We start from the raw sequence: 14,009 nt of genomic DNA on the forward strand, positions 1-14,009 counted from the left end.
TTTATCCAAATATTATCATATGGCTATTTTTTGGGAGAGAGGGGGGTATATGATGAGAGTATGGTTCATTTCCCTAACACTGAGAGTTCCTACACATCACTCAAAAAAAAAAAAAAATCAACCCAATAAGAAAATGTACAAAAGATATAAATAGACAGTTGAAGAGGAGGAGGAGGATGGAGAGGAAAAATGGGTCTTAAATTAAAAAAAAAAACAAGTTCAAGTCCCCTCAAAATAAAAGGAAAATTGAAGCTACACTGTGATGTCACTTTTCTCCTAATCAGAGTGGCTAAGACCCAGATATTCCTCTTCAAAGGTCTTGCTGCTCCAGCTGCTGGAAGTTCTGTCAGCAGACAATCTTCAACTGCCAGCCCTTTCAAGTTTGTCTCAACTGAAAAGAGTTGCCTGGCCTAAGGTCAATGCCTTCCTAGGGCTGCCCATATCCGATGACTGATGGGAGTGGGTATAAAGGCCCAGCCATTTCCACCCAATGTGGGCTGATTCTGATAGGTCATTTAAGCTTCACAGCTTTCCTATTGCGTTGCTGAGGCTTCATGGGGCCCCTCCAAGCTCAACTTCTTCTTCTGCTCCATCCCACTTCCTGCTTCATCTTTCCACAGCTGTTGAACCCAAGGGCATGCCCTAATAAACTTCCTGAATTCTAAATTCTCTCCCTGAATCTGCTTCCCAAAAAACCTAGCCTATGAAACTTTCAATCCACAACTCCATTTCTAGGAATTTACTCCACAGATTACTTACACAAGCAAAATGATATATACAGTCAGCAGATTATTTGCAAAAGCAAATGTTAGAAACATCCTAAATGTCTGATTAGATAAATTAAGCATTCCATTGTATAGATCTGACCAATTAAATAAAGGAATACCATGAAGCTATATAAAAAAATTGAGGAAGCCCTTTATTTAGTGACTAGAAGCCCAGTGCACAAAATTCGAGCACTTGGAGGCAGTAGGGGGGTCCCTCAGTCTGAACTGCACCCTCTCACAGTACGGGAGCCATCAGTTGGGCATCCTTAGCACTGCCATGAAGGTGGGAGAGGCTCCTACCACCACTGCTGCACTAGCCAGCCATGAGCCCAGCTTCTGGCTGAACAGCGCTCCTCCTGTGGGAGCACATTGACCATCAGGGGGCAGCTCCTGCATCAAGCATCTGTCCCCTGGTGGTCAGTGTATGTCATAGCAACTGGTCATTCTGTTCTTTGGTTGATTTGCATATTAGCCTTTTATTATATAGGATATGAAAAGATCTTCAAAGTGTATGTGTGAGTGTGTGTGTGTGTGTGTGTGTATGAAGGAGGCATAAACACTAAATTAATGTCATTTGTTGTCTTGTGATTTAGGTGTCTCAGGGGCAGAGATAGAAGAAAGATTTTTCATAGTATAAATCTTTGTACTTTTCCCATTTTAAACCAGATGGATGTGCTACATAATGATTAGAAAAATTTTGACTTATTGAATTATTTGACTTTTAAAACTACATGTAAAAAACTACATATAGAAAATGACATATGCACAAGTTTGATAAAATAAAAATTAATTTTAAAAAGCTTTATTAAATAAGAAATAAAAGAACAAGTTGTGCAGAATGATTCTCATTTTTAAAAACTGTACACACATACAGATAGACAGACACATTGGTACACGATGGAAAAAGTCTAGAGGGATACAAAAACCTAACAGTGATTACCTTTGTGGAAAACAGAGTGGAGAAGAGAACTTATTTTTTGTTTATTTCACATGCTTCTCAATTGTTTAAATTTAAAGGCATGCATATCTTTGTAATTAGAAAATAATGTTTAAAAATTGTGAGAAACTAAAACAATCAAATAAACAAAAAACCCTCAGACTTAACCAATTATTTATGAGCATTTTAGACAATGTTCAAAGAAAGTAGAAAAGCTAATTATCTAAATAATTCAAGGAAATGAACAAATCTACTTACTTTGCTCCCCCCCCCCCCCTTGTTTAACCTTGATTCATCTGAATCACTGGCTCAATTAGTCAATTTCTTAAAACACCTAGAATGGAATAGTGAGAAAAGATGGAAAGAATCTGGGTCAGTGAACAGGATTTTGTGGTAATCAGGTGAAAGATACTATCAGTAGTATAGAAGTAAGATTGAAATAGATACATTTTTAAAATTTAAGAAGAAATAATCAATAGGACTTCTTCATTTGATAGTGTGAATGGTTACAAGGAAGGGAAGAGAGTCAGACGACCCTCGAATTTCCACCTTCTAGGACTGAATGAATTGTGATGTTATTCCGCGAGAGAAGGGGGGACATCTTATATTACCTTGTTAGTTATATTAAAACAGTGATTTCACACACAGGAAATAAAAACACACATCTAGAATCAGATTTTAGTTGCAAAAAAAGTTCTTGCAATTGGGATTAGGAAAATTTTTTTGCCTTTTGTAAATCCAGTTGCTCTTCTTCTTATTTGTAGCATATAATAAACTAAACTCATAAAAGATAAATAAGAACTGACTAATAATAATAGTGGAAATAAAATATATTAAAAGGTTCCTAATGAATGCTTTAGACCAATTTGGAATGAAGTCTGAGAGAGAGAAATTGGAGGGCCCTTAAAACACATACACACAATTTTAAGTTATAAAAGAATTGCAAGACAAGGATAGAGAACTCCTAAATATCATATTTTCAAGTTCACCAACTTTCAGCATTTTGCTGCTAAAAATTGCTTTATTATGCGCTCGCTCTCTCTCTCTTTCTCTCTCTCTCTCTCTCTGTATATATATACACATATATATATATATATTGATTTTTTTATTTGAATCATTTGAGAATTGATTGCATTCATCATGTCCCTTTACCTCTGAAATTCATCAGTCTGTTCCATGAATCAAAGATCTAGACAGGGAATCTTTTTTTTTTTTTTAATATATTTTATTGATTTTTTGCAGAGAGGAAGGGAGAGAGATAGAGAGCCAGAAACATCGATGAGAGAGAAACATTGACCAGCTGCCTCCTGCACAACCCCCACCGGGGATGTGCCCGCAACCAATGTACATGCCCTTGACCGGAATCGAACCTGGGACCTTTCAGTCCTCAGACTGATGCTCTACCACTGAGCCAAACCGGTTTCAGCAAGGCTGGGAATCTTTAATTTTGAAGGTGCTTCCAACACAAAATCAAGAGAAATATACACCAACTAGTAGCCCTGCCTATGAATCTGTGCACCAGTAGCTCTCCAGTAGCTTGCTGCTGCCCTCCAGTAGCTCTCTGCCTGCTGCCCTGCACTCCTGTAGCTCCCTGTCCCCCTTCCCCACTCATAGCTTGCTGTCCTGTCCCCTCCTTAGCTCAATGCCCCACCCTCCTGCTGATCCGTGATCTGGTAGTTATGTGCTAACGATCGTTTGCATATTACATCTTTATTATATAGGATTTTTAAAAATCATCATGTTTATGGCTAGTTTAGCTATTTCCTTTTCCCCCCTTATGTTAAGAAGGAAGGAAATTTTAAGCTTTTTTTTTTCTTATTTCCTTGAATATAATTGATAATGGCTACAATTGCCCAGCCGGCATGGCTCAGTGGTTGAGCACCAACCTATGAACTAGGAGGTCACAGTTCGATTCCTGGTCAGGGCACATGCCCAGGTTGCAGGCTCGATCCCCAGTATGGGATGTGCAGGAGGCAGCTGATCAATGAATCTCTCATTATTGATGTTTCTATTTCTCTCTCCCTCTCCCTTCCTCAATGAAATAAATAAAAATATATTTTAAAAGATAATGGCTACAATTATTAGCAAAGAACACCCTCTGCAATATCATTGGATCATAAGTCTCTAGGTTGCTACTCATCGTATAACACATCCTCCAAAGAAATTTGTAATGGAAGACTCCATAGGTTTTGAAATACTATTACATAATCTGTGGAACCCTGAAGATAAGTGTGATGAAATACAGAGCATCTCATTGAATTCAAATGAATCAAAACTCTATAAAATAACACTCTTGCAGTCAAATGCTTGTTGAAAAAAAATGTTTTGCTTTTTCCAGTGGTGTAGTGTATTAGAAATTGCTGTGGTAACACCGTGCATTATTTTTTTAATGTGATAAAGGCAAATGAACTATAAAATCTTTGAAATACAAACACCAGTTTCTATTTTAGCTGAATGAAATTAACTATGTACTCTTTCTCCTGATAACACAGATCTCCCAACAATGATATACCCTTGAAATACTGAAAAAGAAATAAAGAAATCATGTTTTATGTGTGATAGTAATATGGGCAAAGACCAAATCCATTTCTTTGTTCCATGTGGTTAGTATTCATCCCCAAACCCATTATTACATAGGAATCACCTGGGTCACTTTTAAAAATCCAAACGTCTGAGTATCACCCTTGTCCACTTAAACAGTGTATCTCATGGTCCAGCGAACTGTATTTTTTCCATCTCCCCAGATAATTCTGGAACATTGGATTATCAAACCAATTTGGGAATTATTGAACATGGCATAAAACACATTTATACCAGAGTGTAAGTCTCTTTAGATATATAATTTGCTCAAGGGCAGGAATTGTGCTTATAAAGTTTTATAAGCCCAGCACTTATTATGAGCCTTGCATATAGTGAGCACTGAATACATTCATACTTATGAAAAGAATTTTTACTTCAAATTTAATTGGAGTTTTAATATTAGTTTGTACAGGGGATATAAACCCACGTTCATGTTATTATATATTCATGTGACAGGACCCACCTTGTACAGCAGCCTGAAAGACAAACATAATTGAATTGGTGGACTGATTTCTAATTCAGAATGTAGATGTGTTCAGTTATGACCCTGAATTCTGCTAACTTACTCTATGCTCCTGAAAAAGAAAGAATGCTCATATTTATAAGATTGGTCTAGTCTGTAAATTATCTCTGTCTTGTTTCACTTTCTACTAAATGTTCTATTTGATGCCAAAATGGTTAGCCAAAGAATCCCATAGTAGGTAACATTTCTATGGTTTAAGGTAGTGGTTCTTAACATGTGGTCTAAGGACTCCTGGGGCTTCCTAAAACCCGTTCAATTGAACCATAGATCAAGACTTTTTTCCTACTAAGAATAAGCTGTTATTTGCCTTTATCACTCCCATTTTTTGCATGTTCAGTGGAGTTTTCCAAGGCTATCTGATGTGTGATATTGAAAAAAACTAAGAAGAAAAGATATAAGAATCAACTGTTTTCTATGAATAGATATTAAAGAAATTTATAAGAATGTAAAACTATGCTGTTCTTCTATTTTAAAAAATATAGTTATTATTCATAAAAATATGTTATTTGTATTTATTTTTTTAAATGCCAAAATCTTATTGAATGAAAAATGTTGTAGAGGGAGAAACCAAAATGGCGGCAAAGGTAAACACCTAAACTGCTGTCTTGCACAACAATTTCAATACTACAACTAAAAGACAAAACAGACACCATCCAGAACCACAGGGAGACTGGCTGAGTGAAAATTCTACAACTGGAATGAAAGAAAAAAGCACACTGAGACTCAGAGGAGCTGTAGGAGGTAGAGGTACTGAGACACGCACATGGAGAGGACTGGCAACTGAGTGCGAGGCTGACTTTTTCAAGCAGGAGGGAGACAAAAGCTCCTGACTGCGCTGAACTCCAGTTCAGGGTGCGACTCTGGGGATCCAGACTCATTTGGGGAGAAACTGGACTGTCTTGCAGCGGGTAAAACTCAAGGGCAGCTTTCTCTCAGAGTTGCTTGCAGCAATTACCACGGGACACTGAGACACAGGGCCAATAGGGCAGGGCTGATGGGAAACCAATGCTGTCTGCTCTGCCCTGAGACTCTACGCCAAGCTGAGCACAGAGGCTTTTGCAAATCTTGTCTCATAAGGGTGTCTCCAGCAGAGAAGTTCTTCTAGCTTAGACACAGCTGATCCTCACAGCCAATTGGACTGGAGGCCAATTCCTCCCAGTGATACCAACAACAATCAAGGTTTAACTACAAGACTATGCAAACAGCAAACAAGGGGGTACACCAAGAGTGTCCACCTCAGGTAACTGGGAAGGCTGAGCCCCTGGGCCCTATAGGACACCTAGCACACAAAGCCACTCTATCAACTCAGGGAAGCAGCCAAAATACGAAGACAAACAGGTCACAAATGAAAGAAATGAAGGAGAGCAAATGACTGGATATAGAATTCAAAACCACGGTTATAGGTTTTTCAAGAATTTTCTAAAAACAGCCAATAAATTTAGTGAGACCCTCAAGGATATGAAAAAGGACCAACTAGAAATTAGTATACACTCACTGAAATAAAAAGTAACATATAGCTATCTAACAGCAGACTAGAGAATAGCAAGAATCAAGTCAAAGATTTGAAATACAAAGAAGCAAAAAACACCCAACTGGAAAAGAAAAAAGAAAAAGGAATCCAAAAATATGAAGATAGTGTAAGGAGCCTCTGGGACAACTTCAAGTGTACCCACATCAGAATTATGGGGGTGCAGAAGAAAAGAGAGAGCAAGATACTGAAAACCTATTTGAAGAAATAATGACCAAAAACTTCCCCCACCTGGTGAAAGAAATAGACTTATAAGTCCAGGAAGCACAGAGAACCCCAAACAAAAGGAATCCAAACAAGACCACACCAAGACACATCATAATTAAAAGGCCAAGAGCAAAAGACAGAGAGAATATTAAAAGCAGCAAGAGAAAACAGTTAATTACCTACAAGGGAGTACCCATATGACTGACTGTCAGCTGATTTCTCAACAGAAACCATGCAGACCAGAAGGGAGTGGCAAGAAATATTAAAAGTGATGAATAGCAAGCACCTACAACCAAGATTATTCTACCCAGCAAAGTTATCATTCGGAATTGAAGGTCAGATAAAGAGATTCACAGGTAAGAAAAAGCTAAAGGAGTTCATCTCCACCAAACCAGTATTATATGAAATGGTGAAAGGTATTCTTTAAGAAGAGGAAGAAGAATCAAAAGGTAAAGATAAAAATTATGAACAACAAATACTTAACTATAAACACGTGAATCTAAAAATCCAGTGAATAAAAAATCTGATGAACAGAATAAGCTGGTGAATATAATAGAATCAGGGGCATAGAAAAGGAGTGGACTGACAATTCTCAGGGATAAAGGGATGTGGAGGGTGCAGGAAGAGACTGAACAAAAATCGTACACCTATAGATGAGGACAGTGGGGGGGTGGTAAGGGCAGAGATGGGGTGGGAACCAAGTGGAGGGGAGCTATGGGGAAAAAAGACTGAACAATTGTAATCACCTGAACAATAAAGATTTATTAAAAAAAATTTTAATGTTGTAATTTCTAACGTAATAGGTATTTATACATATATCACACATAAACAAAAGTTGTTTGGAGTAGTCCTCAATAATTTTTTTTTTTAACCCTCATCTGAGGATATTTTTCCATTGATTTTCAGAGTAGAAGTAAAGGAGGTAGGCGGGAGAAAAACATGAGAGACAAATCTATTGGTTGCCTCCCTTACTTGCCTTGACAGGAGCTGGGAATTGAACCTGCAACCGAGATATGTGCCCTTGACTGGGAATTGAACTCACAACCCTTCAGTCTGTGAGCTGACACGCTAACCACCGAGCAAATCCAGCTAGTGCCTCAATAATTTTTAAAGGGCTACTGAGAACAAAAGGTATGAGAGCCACTGATTTATATTTGTACATTTTATTAAATAATTTGCTCAAATGGTTATTTCGTTTTATATAGATAAATATTGCCTAAAATGAGGATTGAATTGCATCAATCCTTAAAAATTGATTTTTTTCAAAACTTATATATTCATCATTTCTTTTTTCCTTGTTCTGAGAAATAGTTGACTCAACTACTATTTAAGATTTCAGGAGACTCCAAAGTGTTCCATAGTAATCTAGGACACAATTTGAAATTCCCATCGTTTACGAGCATGCTGCCTGGGAAGGATACCATGCTAAGTGCCTACTAATAAATGGGGATTTTTTTTATTTTTTTTATTTTTTTTACCAATTTCTCATTTAACAGAGAACAGGCTCTAATGAAAGACACACACACACACACACACACACACACACACACAGGTACATTTTGATAGCTAAGAAGTTTGGAGAGATGTTTAACTCCTCAGGCTGATAGATCCAGAGGACAACAGATCAAAGAATACTGCATAAGAGTATGGACAGGTCTTTGTCCCAGCCACATATAGCATTTACACATTATTGGAGTCTGAGCCTGTTTCCCCATCTGCAAATAAATAAAAACAGTCTCCATTCCACTAGTCTGGAGGGTAGTTAGTGGTAAGCAAACATTGTGTTGGATGTAAAGGGTTAGCACAGTGAACACAATAATTTGTTTGATTATTGGGGAGGGACAGTCACCTGAGAAGAAATGGAGAAAAGAGTTGTTTTGCTTACTTCACAATTTAATTCAGTTATAATTCTGTTGCCTTCTTTGGTTTCCAACCTTATAGCCTTTTCTGCAGCTCTGCTTAAGAAATTCTTCAGGATTTTTTAATGTGAAAGTTCTCTCTTATCATAATAAAAATATTTTCATTCTGTTTTCATAGCCAGGGGATCCCTCTCCATCCTCACTTCTCATAGCAACAATAGAGAAAAACATACTAGCTTAGGGCCTGGCCAGCATGACTCAGTGGTTGAGCATGGACCTGTGAACCAAGAGTCACAGTTGTATTCTCAGGCAGGGCACATGCCTGGGGGGGGGGGGGGGGGGGGGGGGGGGGCGGGACTAAGCGCTCCAACATATTAGTTTGCAAAGAGAACACTTGAAAAAATCATACAGTAGAGGAAAGGATGAGGTTTCTAAATTGAAAAAAAGTTTGAAGGTCAGGAAATGAGGACATTTTTACCCGAGGCCTAAAACCTAAATGCAGTTCAAAAGGAACAATTCTCAACTCACTGTGGTCAGTTTTCTTTTCTCAGACTCCTTTTCCCTTAGTCAAAGGGCACCAACGAGGTGACAGAGGACACAGTACAAGTGACAGAGGACACAGTGCAACTCTTAGATGTCTATGAACTCTGTGTGTGTGTGAGAGAGTGTGTGTGAGAGTGTGTGTGTATGTGAGAGAGTGTGTGTGTGTGTGTGTGAGTGTGTGTGAGAGAGTGTGTGTGTGTGTATATGAGTGTGTGAGTGAGTGTGTGTGTGTGAGTGTGTGAGAGAGTGTGTGTGTGTGAGAGAGAGTGTGAGAGTGTGTGTGAGAGTGAGTGTGTGTGAGAGTGTGTGTGTGTGAGTGTGTGTGAGTGTGTGTGTGTATGTGTATGTGAGAGTGTGTATGTGTGTGTGTGTGTGTGTGAGTGTGTGTGTGTGTGAGAGAGTGTGTGTGAGTGTGTGTGAGTGTGAGTGTGTGTGTGTGTGTGTGTGTCTTTCCCGCCTAAACACTGAGGGGGCGGGGCCTGAGGGCGTGACGTGGCCAGAGAGCTAGGCGGGGCCAAGGCGGGGCGGGGCCTGAGGGCGGGGCGGGGCTATGGCCGGGGCGCGGCTGCCTGTTTCCCCCGTTCCCCGCCGCCCACTCCTTCCCTCCGCGCCCCGCCCACTCGCCTTCGCCACTATCCCGACAGGCCCCGCGGCCGGGGGAGTCACCGGCGGTGGGCGGCGGTGGAGGCTCGTCTCGCTGTTTCTCCGTCTCTGTGGTTTTCCGAGGAGGGAGGATTTGACGCAGAAGCAACTGGCGCTTCGGCGTGGCCGGGTGAGTGCTGAGCTCGGAGAGGTGCGAGGGGACCGGCGTTATTTACGGGAGGCAGAATGGAAGGGGGTGACCGCGCTTTAGGGACCTGGTCTCCGGGACCGGCCGTTCGTCCGCTCCGGGCGCAGGCGATCTCGCCGGGCGGGGATCGCTGTCTCTCCCGGAGGCGCCGGTTCAGGGGCTGGAGAGGAGTCCCGAGTCTTCCTCCTGACTTCTTCCCCGTCCCTTCTGCTCCGTCCGTCCCGGGACAAGTTCTCCGGGCGCCGGTTCCCTCCCAGCCGCTGGGCTCACTCGGGCGCCCCGGAGACGCCGGGAGACCGGGTCGGTTCCACGGGGGCTGGTGGGTGTGGCTGGAAGTGGGTGGGGAGTTGACAGTTAGATCTCGGATCGGGGAGAGGTATCAGCCACTGAAACCAAACAAGTGGAAAGTCAGCGGGGACCCGAAGGAGCAACACCAAGTGCTGGGTCCTGGGACTGTTCAGTTTTTGTTTCTTCCGGCGCCTTCCCGGTCTCCTCCTTTCTCTCCCAAGTTTCCTTCTCGCCATCCTGTCCTCACCCACCACACGATGCTGCGAGGATGAGCCAGGCGTTATTGACTCCATGTGAGAGTTGGCAGGAGAGTTTAAAACGGACTGTTAGGTTTCCATCTCTGGGATCTTAATGTTTATGGTTTCTTTACCTTCTCTTTCAGCTGCCACAACTATATTGTATGTATTTGACATGTTAGCGGAATAGCCATTTTATAGCTGTTGGACTAAAGTAAAATGTTTTATCCTCCCTGTGGTACCTGGAAAGATCCATTTTCTTTCCATCATGTTATTAACAGATGTGACTATCACAGTGTTTTGGGGTGGGTTCTTGGCTATACCTTTGTTATCCCTTCGGTTCAGGGATTGCTAGTGATCTTGCCGTGGAAGAAAGGAGTTTGCAGGAAAAGTGAAACAGGTTTGAGTTGATAGCAGCAGGAGACTTTAGATTTCATTAAAACCACATGACCAGTTAGTAAAATGTCAGCATCTTAAAACATAGGTGTTGACCAGGATGATCAACCTGCTGTCTTACTGGTGTTGGACAAGGTAATGAGCTTGTTGATTATCACCTTATTTTAAGAACTTTTAAGGACCTTCTACCTCTTGCATGAGGGAAGGTGGCTCTGGCCTCCAGCTACTCTTTATTGTCACCCTTCTTAGGTCCCTGATTATCTCTTCCACTTAAGAACACCACTCTGGCTACCTAATTATGGCAAGAAAGTGTCATTAACACCTCTAAGTGTCCTTAATTAATGAGGACTATAAAACACAGAATAATACTGGCAATAAGCATAGGTTCAGGAGTGGGTTGTATGTCTTGGAAGAAAGAATTAGTAATCAGGGGTCTTCAAACTATGGCCCTCGGGCCACATGCGGCCCGCAGAGGAGTCTGATCCGGCCCGCCAGGTTTTTTGGGCAGTGAGCGCAGCCGAGGTGTTACAGTAGGAATTAGTAGTTCATATAGTCCGGCCCTCCAGCTCTCTGAGGGACTGTGATCTGGCCCCCACTTTAAAAAGTTTGAGGACGCCTGAATTAGTTAATAAAAACTAATAAGCAAGAATACAAAAGTGTGTTGGGGGGATGAGGACAATTATGTGATGCTATAATCAATAAAAAAATTAAAAAAATAGACATATACCACAGAAATAAAATCTGTGGTGTCCTAAAAAAAAAAAGTACAAAAGTGTGTATTGCTGTCTTTATAATCTCTAGAATATTTACTATATTTAGTAAGTAGACTTTTTACATTCTCAAGAGGTTCATCTTGAGACTGACTTTCCTGTGTATCCTATATAATAAAAGGCTAACATGCACGTCCACTGAACGGTGAAACGACCAGTCGCTATGATGTGCACTGACCACTGGGGGCAGATGCTCAATGCAGGAGCTGCCCCCTGGTGGTCAGTGTGCATCCACAGGGGAAGTGCTGTTCAACCAGAAGCCAGGCTCTTGGCTGGCAAGCACAGTGGCGGAGGCAGGAGCCTCTCCCGCCTCCAAAGCAGCACCAAGGATGTCCAACTGCCAGCTTAGGCCCGCTTCCAGGACATCCCCTGAGGCTCCCAGACTGCGAGAGGGTGCAGGCCAGGCTGAGGGATCCCCTGCCAAGTGCACGAATTTTGTGGGTTGTGGGGAATATACAGTTTCAAACCACATGAATTAAGGGTAGGAAGCTTATAATTGCCTCTAGTTTAAGAATAAAACAATAGCTGAAACGGGTTTGGCTCAGTGGATAGAGCGTTGGCCTGCGGACTGAGAGGTCCTGGGTTCAATTCTGGTCAAGGGCATGTACATTGGTTGCGAGCACATCCCTGGTGGGGAGTGTGCAGGAGGCAGCTGGTCAATGTCCCTCTCTCATTGATGTATCTAGCTTTCTATCCCTCTCCCTTCCTCTCTGTAAAAAAAATCAATAAAATATATTAAAAAGAAAAGAATAAAACAATAATATGTAATGTCTCCCATAATGCAATATTTTTTTCCATAATGCAATATTATGCAAAATAATTATAACTGAAAGATTTAATGGATCTTCCAAACCTTATATTATTAAACATTATAGGACTAAAGTAATTGATAGTTATTAAATCTAATGTGGCCACTTTTAATCTTTCGTTTTACCTCTTTTTTAAAAAAATTATCTTTATTGTTGCAAGTGTTACAGATATCTCCCTCCACCTTGCACCCGTCCCCCACCCTCCAGGCCTTCATCTCACTATTGTCGGTGTCCATGGGTTATGCATATATGCTATCAGTTCTTTGGTTAATCTCTACTCCTGCCTGCCTTCCCTCTGAGATTCATCAGTCTATTTCATGCTTTTATGGCTCTAGATGTATTTTGTTCATCAGTTTATTTTTTCATTAGATTCTTCATATGAGTGAGATCATGTGATACTTGTCTTTCTCTGACTGGCCTATTTAACTTAGCATAATACTCTCCAGGTCCCTTCGTGCTGTCTGAAGGGTAAGAGATCTTTCTTGTTTATCATTGTATAGTATTCCATGGTGCAAATGTACCACAGCTTTTTTTATCCACTCACCTACTGATGGGCTGTTTCCAGATCTTAGTTATTGTAAATAACGCTGTTATGAAAATAGGAGTGCATATATTTTTTTCTGATTGGTGTTTGAGGCAGATAATTCTTCAAAGTGGGCTCACTAGGTCAAATGGCAGTTCCATATTTAATTTTTTGAGGAAACTCCATAGTGTTTTCCATAGTGGCTGCACCAATCTGCATTCCCACTATCAGTGTATTAGGATTCCCTTTTTCCACATCTTCACCAGCACTTGTCATGTGTTGATTTGTTGATGGTAGCCATTCTGACAGAGATTTGCATCTTTCAGATGATTAATGACTTTTTTTTTAATGTCTTGACCATCTGTGTGTCCCCTCTGGAGCAATATCTATTTAGGTCCATTGCCTATTTTTAATTGGACTGTCTTCCTTTTGTTAAGTTGTATGTGTTCCTTATATATTTTGGATATTAACTCCTTATGAGATGTTTCATCTGCAAATATGTTCTCCCATGCTGTGGGATCCCTTTTCATTGTTGGTGGTTTCTTTTGCTGTGTGGAAGCTTTTTATTTTATTTTTATGTGGTCCCATTTGTTTTTTCCTTTGTTTCCCTTTTGAGGAATTTTTATTGATACAATGGCTATAGCACTTGCTGAACATTAGCCATTTCTTCCCCATATAGAATTGTTTAATATATCCCTTTTAAAAAGAGAATCCGTTTTTTAAAAGTTTACTCACAACTCCCCCCACCCCCCCACCCTGGATAAAAATAGTTTGCTTTTGTGCCAAGAGGAAAAGTTAATTATTTTAAAATAGATTTTCTACATACTTTGGTAAATTATGAGAAAATTATTAATGCTTTTAAGGTATTAAATATTGATTTCTTTTTTTAAAATATATTTTATTGATTTTGTACAGAGAGGAAGGGAGAGAGAGAGAGTTAGAAACACTGATGAGAGTCATCGATTAGCTGCCTCTTACAAACCCCCTACTGAGGATATGCCCGCAACCAAGGTACATGACCTTGACCGGAATCGAACCCAGGACCTTTCAGTCCCCAAGCCGACGCTCTATCCATTGAGCCAAACCGGACCCGGCTAAATATTGATTTCTGAGCATATATGAGAGGAAGACACATGGGCATATTTCCCATGTTCCATACTTCCTGTTATAAAAGTAATAGGTGTCTATTTTGGAAAATAGAAATTATGTTTGAAAGTCAAAAATCATAATTTATCTTTTCCTCTGCCACAGGT

The 14,009-nt window shown here is 40.6% G+C and overlaps 1 protein-coding gene across 6 annotated transcripts in view; it reads left to right on the top strand.

Annotated features, from left to right (window-relative positions):
* Positions 1-9,568: 9,568 nt before the first annotated feature.
* The window catches only part of MICU1 (mitochondrial calcium uptake 1), a 142,950-nt gene continuing 138,509 nt past the window's right edge, over positions 9,569-14,009 (top strand). For 5 of the 6 annotated variants that reach the window (XM_045581739.1, XM_045581742.1, XM_036437778.2 and 2 more), the window contains exon 1: positions 9,569-9,716. The gene's annotated coding sequence lies outside the window, so the exon portion shown is untranslated. The remainder of the gene's footprint in view (positions 9,717-14,009) is intronic. The other variant, XM_045581740.1, reaches the window with a different exon arrangement.

The sequence above is a fragment of the Pipistrellus kuhlii genome, unplaced genomic scaffold (genome assembly GCF_014108245.1).
Source record: "Pipistrellus kuhlii isolate mPipKuh1 unplaced genomic scaffold, mPipKuh1.p scaffold_m20_p_15, whole genome shotgun sequence".
In the NCBI taxonomy this organism is placed as follows: Eukaryota; Metazoa; Chordata; class Mammalia; order Chiroptera; family Vespertilionidae; genus Pipistrellus; species Pipistrellus kuhlii.